Genomic DNA, 6,675 nt, shown 5'->3' with positions numbered 1-6,675 from the left:
TCTTAGGCGAACAGAATAAGAATGATAGAGAATAACTACTGAACCTGAAGTGAGATTTCTTTCTTCAAAACTTATCTAATAATAATTTTGATGGAGGTTTAATAAAGACCACTTTCATATTTCAAATAGGCTCATTTATTTCGGTTGCAACAAGTTGTAGTGGGTTTTTTTTCTCCCTGAAAAGCTGTTAGGAAAAAATATAGTATTTTAACTCAGCTGATAAGAATAAATTGTGACATGAATGCTTGTTTGAATGATAAAGTACAAAAAAAATACTTTGAGGGACAAGATTAAATATGACATGCGAGTATTCAAGAAGGGAAAAGTCGATGGTGCATCAGAAGAAAGGAAAGTGTCAGGCTTATCACAGATGGGTATTTATCTACTTTTCACTCAGGCATCTTACTTTTTATTGTATTTCCTAATAAAATTATCCAAAATAAAAATATATCACCATTGTCATAAAAATCACAGAGGTTGAAAGAGCTCGTTTTTTTAAAATCCTCCCAAATGTGGAATAAAAACAGTCCAGTCCGTGAGTAAAGGCCGTTCGTGTATGAGCAGTCCCTAGAGATGTCCGAATGTCTGCATTGTGGACAGCTCCTACTTGTCCATTATTAATATTACATATATTTGCCCTTCCTTTGAAAGGCTTGAACCAACCCCTGCCAAATAACAAACCCACTGCTTAAGGACTCAAGTCTGACCCATAACTACTCTAGATAGGGTATTTGAGGCTGTAGATCTTTATGGGGGCAGACACCTCCCTTTGCTCCCTGAGTAACTGGTGGGTTTGAACTGCAGACCTTGAAGTCAGCAGTCTAGTACTTATCCAACAGTGCCACCAGAGCTCCTAAACCAGGCCACTGTCATTGTTGTTAGGTGCCACTGAGTTGGCTCTGACTCAGAGCAACCCTAACCCTAAGGGCTACTAGCAACAATTTTCAGTCCACCTTCATTTCCTGCAAGTGCAGTTTTGAAATCATGAAATCATTTTCACACTAAGGTGCAGGGCTAAATAAGAACCTAACACAAGTACCTATTCAAATTTATCTATCAATTCTTAAAGACAAGTTAGGAACTGCTCTGAACCTAGAGACTACCTGTGAGGAAGAGGCATCAAAGTAAGATGATACTAGCCAATGCCACAGCAGAAAAGAAGGCTTGAGGGCTACGAGTTATTGACCTAGAGCAATCTAGGACTCCAGTGGGTAGAGGAGGCTTCGTGACGTTTGATCAAGGCAGAATTTTAACAGACTGGGTGAAACAGTCCAATATTAGAATGAACCCTCCAGCCATGATAAAGTAGAAAGTAAGGGGTCGCCTATCTTGATCGTACCAATACCCCTCATTTTAATGATTTGCTGTCATATAATAAAATGTGTGTAGAAAGGTTTCAAATAGGGTTAATGATAGCAGATTGTTAGCAGATGAGGCTTTCTATTTCTGTAAAGATTTACAGTCTTGGAAATCCATACAGGGGCAAATCCACCCTGCTCTATAAGATCACTGTAAGTCAGAATTGACTCAATTTGGTCAAACTCAGTGAGTTTGAGTTTGGGGTTTGGGTCAGATTTTCAGTGATGTGTTCCAAATGCTCATTCATCTACTTTCTGCCACTTTACATTTTATTTGATAATGAAAATACCACATCTCATCTCTACTAGAATTTTTCCTAATTACCAACTAATTCTCCTTCAAAAGTTTCATCCGTACAACTATTTGTGAGCATGAGTTTGAATGAAAGTATTAACAAAGAAGCTATGAGGCTATTTTAAATTAGTAGCGTCACCATCCATGATTCTAGTCCAAATTTGTGGCTTATGATGCCAAAGGGAGAAATTGTCAGGGTCTGGTTATTAAGAGGAAATAAAAAGAAAACCAAAATAAGACCTGCCAACACAGAAAATCCTCTCCACAAATGGAGAATTTTTTAGTAATGAATGTGCATTGCACAGTTGTAATGTTAAGTAACTACAAAAACAAAGAGATCTCATCCTCTTTGTTCAGCCACATAGATACATGAGATACATCGAGGGCACACATGTTTTAAGATAAATGGGGACATGTTCTCATGTAAGCGGGCTTCATAGTACTATTTGCCCTACACTCCTTAACTGATCGACAGATTCAGCTGGATTGGGAGTGTGTCAACTGGATTGGGAGTGCCGTCTGCGCTGTCTTTGACAGATGGAATCAGCTTGGAGAAAGGTACCTCAGTTCAACTCCTATGGAGATTAGGCAGTTAAAGGCACTGTCTTCCTCGATTGCATTTTAAAGAAAGGGTTCTCAAGTGGGGGAAATGTTCCTGGGACTTTAAAAAGGCGATTGAAGCAATAGAAGGATTCACTAAGTTTCTCGAGGAAGCGGGTGGGCGTCTTTCTCTCTGGCAGGGGGAGAGTTTAAGAACATAATATCCTGAAATTACGCAGTGTCTGATCCAAGCGAGTCCCTTCCAGTCTTTCACATCACACACACGTACATCGCCCTTTAGCAGGAAGCGCTGTGGGAACTGGCAGCGCCACGAGGATGAAGGCGACGTCAAATGCGCAGACCCGTCCCAGACGGTGCACTTCCGAGATTCCTTTTCCAACACGGGTGTCACCTCGGGTCACGAACTCACGTTCCAGCCCTTCCGGAAAGAGCCATTCCCCGGCGTGAATCACCCCCCAAGGCCAGGTCAGGGGCGGAGGAAGCCCGAGTTCACGTCCTCAGGCTTTCCTGAAGTGCAAGAATTTCCCAAATGGAAACCAACTGCAAGGTCAGCCGCACTGCTGGCAGAGCTTTGAAACGTGCCCCTTTCTAACCCCGCTCCCCGGAGCCCCGCCGTGGCAGGAAGCGGGCGGGGGCAGGGGGGCCCGGCCCGGGGCTGGTGCCGAGGGGCGAGGCTGGGCGTCCAGGGCCGGGACCCCCAGCTCCTGGTCCCCGGGCCGCGGCCCCACCTTCCGGGCCGGTCCCCGCGGGGCGAGCACGCCTCCGCTCCGGAACTGCGAGATGACGGGGTCATCCGGGGGCTGAGGGGAGCCATTGTCTCTCACCTAGTCCTCGGCTGCGCCGGGTGCGAAACGGCTTTCCCGGTCTCCCGGGCGACCGCGCTGCACGTCGGCTTGACGTCAGAGCGCGGGCACGTCACGGACCATGCTGTCCGCCGACGCGGAAGTGGGGCTCGCCGGCCTCGCCCCCGTGCTCCGAGGGCCGGGAGGTAGCGGGCAAGTTCGCTGCAGGGATCGGAGTAGCCTTCTCAGGGGTGTATGCTGAGGAGGGAGGGAGGGAGGGAGACTGGGAGCGGGGAGGAGGAGGGCTGGCTGCAGCTAGGGTGGCCTGAGACGCCCCTCCCCAGGCCTGCGGGGTGCCAAGAGCTGCCCGAGATCGGGAGGGTGGGGGGCGGGGGCGGGGCGTCTACCTCTCACCTCCCACTGGCTGGTTATTTGGATACTGTGGGGACATAGGGGTGAAGGGGGATATTGTCTATCTAGTGCAAAAGAATTGTCAAGTTGAAGGATTTGGCTGCTTAAAACGTATCTTGAGACCCTCAAATTCAAAAGACCCACTACCATGGGGTTAATTCTGACTCATAGTGACCCCCATAGGATGGGCTGGAGCTGCCCCTGAGTGTTTGTTTTCTTTACGGGAGTAGAAATAGCCTGCTCTCTCTCCCATATCTTGAGACCCTAGTGCACAATATATATACCAGACTAGCCACCCTTTCACATGACTTAGCGTTTCCTTCAGACGTCATACATTCTTACACAAGACAAGTTTTTATTCAGAGTCTACTATGTGCTCCGCACTGCGTACCTAGATCGGGTAATGCTCTGTGACTAACAGGCTAAAGCAGCAGGTGGAATGATGAGTGGTGACTCATTCATTGTCCAGATCTCTTTTTCGAGGATTATACGAGTTTAAAGTCCGAAAGGCCAACTCTTGCAAGAATGAGAGAGGAAAAGCTGTGAGTCACTAGCTGGGAAATAGAGCTGTTCCTATCTAATTAAGGTTGAATAAGTTCAAAGGGCGTTCGTGAAACCTGTAGGTTTCTAGAAGTGATCAGATGAGGGAGCAGAGCTGGGTGGGCACACTGGCACACTGCTGATGGATTCCTGTTAGTTGATGGGACTGGCAGCGTCAAGTACTGAGCACTTCCTAAAAGCCTCCTTCCTCCCGGCACTTAAAGTCCAGGAGATAGATGTACCTGTACACTTAACCTGATTGATACTTTTTGCTCCACTGCTCACCAGGGCTTTTCTGTTGCCACCCCCTCTAAGAGGGCTTTCTATATCTGGGGAAGATAAGCACTCAGGATCAAATGAAAGGATCAGGGAGAACAGAGGACAACCAGCCCAACTGGTCAAAGGACAGCGTGCTTAGAAGTGCAAAGAACTGTCAGAGCTACACATCTTCTTCATGTTTCTTTGCAGAACAGTAAAGGTAGGACCGCTTTGGTTTAGGTACAGGGCACACACAAACATGGAACAGGTCAGCCAGCTCCTGGTCGGGTATAGGGAGTGTACACTGAGGAAAGATCATTCTGTTCTCAGGATAGGTTAACTGGTATATGACAAGCATTAATAATAAGGATTATTTTGTATATATGATAGGGAACTGAAACACTACTTCCGTGGTTTCATTTCTTCTGTGCTTATTCATCATTACACTTGAAACCAATTTCTCGTCCATTGTAAATATCCTTGTAGACTTGTGCTGGCCAATAAGCCGCATGAATCCATTTACGGTAATTAAAACGAAAAAAACTTTTAACGTTCAGTTCCTGTTTTGCATGAGCCACATTTCAAGTCCACCACGTGTCGGCCAGTTTGTCAGACTGTGCTGGCTTGTGTGTTGCTGTGATTCTGGGAGCTATGTCACTGGTATTTCAACTGCCAGCAGGATCATCTGACTTGACCAGGTCTCAGCAGAATTTCCAGACTCAAGGTGAAAAACGAAGAAAGAATAGGCTGTCCACTTCAGAAGAGTTAGCTCCTGAAAACCTATGGAATGCAGCAAAGCAATGTCAGATACTAAAACTTATATGAATCAAGGGCAGTTGTTCACGCAGAACAAGGGAATCCTGCATGGTTTAAGATCAGGAAAGGTGTGTGTGTCAGCATTTATCCTCTCACCCTACGTATCCAGTCTGTACGCTAAGCAAATCATCAGAGAAGCTGGGTTATATGAAAATAGAATGCTGCATCCATATTGGAGGAAGACTTATTAACAATTAACAACCCGTGTTACCCAGATGACACAACCTTGCTTGCTGAGAGTGCCGACTGGAAGCACTTGCTAAGGAAGAGCAAGGATTGCAGACTTCAGTACGGATTACAACTCAATGTAAAGAAGACCAAAATCCTTGTAACTGGGCCATTAAGTAAAATGGTAACTAGAAAAACAGATTGAAGTCGTTAGGGAGTTCGTCTTCCTTGGATCCACAGTCAATGCTCATGCAAGGAGCTGTCAAGAGATCAAACGAGGAATTGCATTTGGTAAATCTGCACAAGAACTCTCTAAAGCGTTGAAAAAAAACAAGGATATTACATTGCGAACTACGTTGTGCTTGACCCACCAAAAATAACAAAACTCATTGCCATTGAGTTGATGCCAACTCATAGCAACCCTATAAGAGAGGGTAGACCTACCCTTCTGAGTCTCCAAGACTGTATGGGAGTAGAAAGCCCCATCTTTCTCCTGAGGAGCAGCTGGTGGTTTCAAACTGCTGACCTCACAGATTTCAGCCCAACTGGTAACCACTACAACATCAGGGTTGTGTACTTGACCCAAGTCATTTTTATTTTCAATCACCTGCTATGCATGTGAAAGTTGGACATTGAATAAGTAAAACTGAAGAATCGATACATTTGAATTATGGTGCTAGCAAAGAGTATTGAAAGTAGCACGGACTAACAAAAGAAGAGGGAATTCTGTCTCGGAAGGAGTACATCCAGAATGCTCTCTAGAGGCGGGGCTGGGGAGCTTCATCTCTTGTACTTTGAACAGGTTGTCAGGAGAGGCCAGTCTTGGTAAAGTGGAGGGGCACTGGAAACGAGGAAGGCCTCCCTCAAGATGGACTGACACAGTGGCTGCTTCGAGGGGCTCAAACCTCAGAGGGGCTAGGAGGATGGCACGGAACAGGCGGTTGTTTCCTTGAGCCGCAACTGCTGGGATGGCGCCCAAACACCCCAGCGTTCCAGCGATCCCACGGCTTTCATCACCATGTCCGTCATTAGGGAACAGTAGACTGACAGAAGCATTCACGACAGTGGCCGGTTAAGTTGTGAACAATAGCCGGAAACTCCGATGAAGAATTGTGGCAGGGATTAGGAAATAGATTTGAAATGCCTTAAGAAACCACCAATGAGCTCTCGTGAGTAGTTCTGTGTTATTGGCTTTGTGATTGCCCCTTTGGTTCTGTGTTAACCTCAGGTTCTCACTTTACCGACCTTTTCCGGTTGCTCTCCTCACTCTTGGTTTTCCCGTTTCTTCCCAACCCCAGTACTGGTGATACTGGAACTGGAATATGATTTAAAAGATGTATTCCCATAATTGGCATTACTGAATAAAGTTTTGGGTGAACTTGTTCTTCATTGTTAAATCAGCAAAATTTCACCTTGTGGCTCTCAATGAAATCCAGCAATAATCAAAGTAAGTTTCTTTCAACCTCTTCTGTGGTCCATTATTATT

Source organism: Tenrec ecaudatus, chromosome 4 (genome assembly GCF_050624435.1).
Source record: "Tenrec ecaudatus isolate mTenEca1 chromosome 4, mTenEca1.hap1, whole genome shotgun sequence".
Lineage (NCBI taxonomy): Eukaryota > Metazoa > Chordata > Mammalia > Afrosoricida > Tenrecidae > Tenrec > Tenrec ecaudatus.
Note: the sequence above shows the minus strand (reverse complement) of the source record.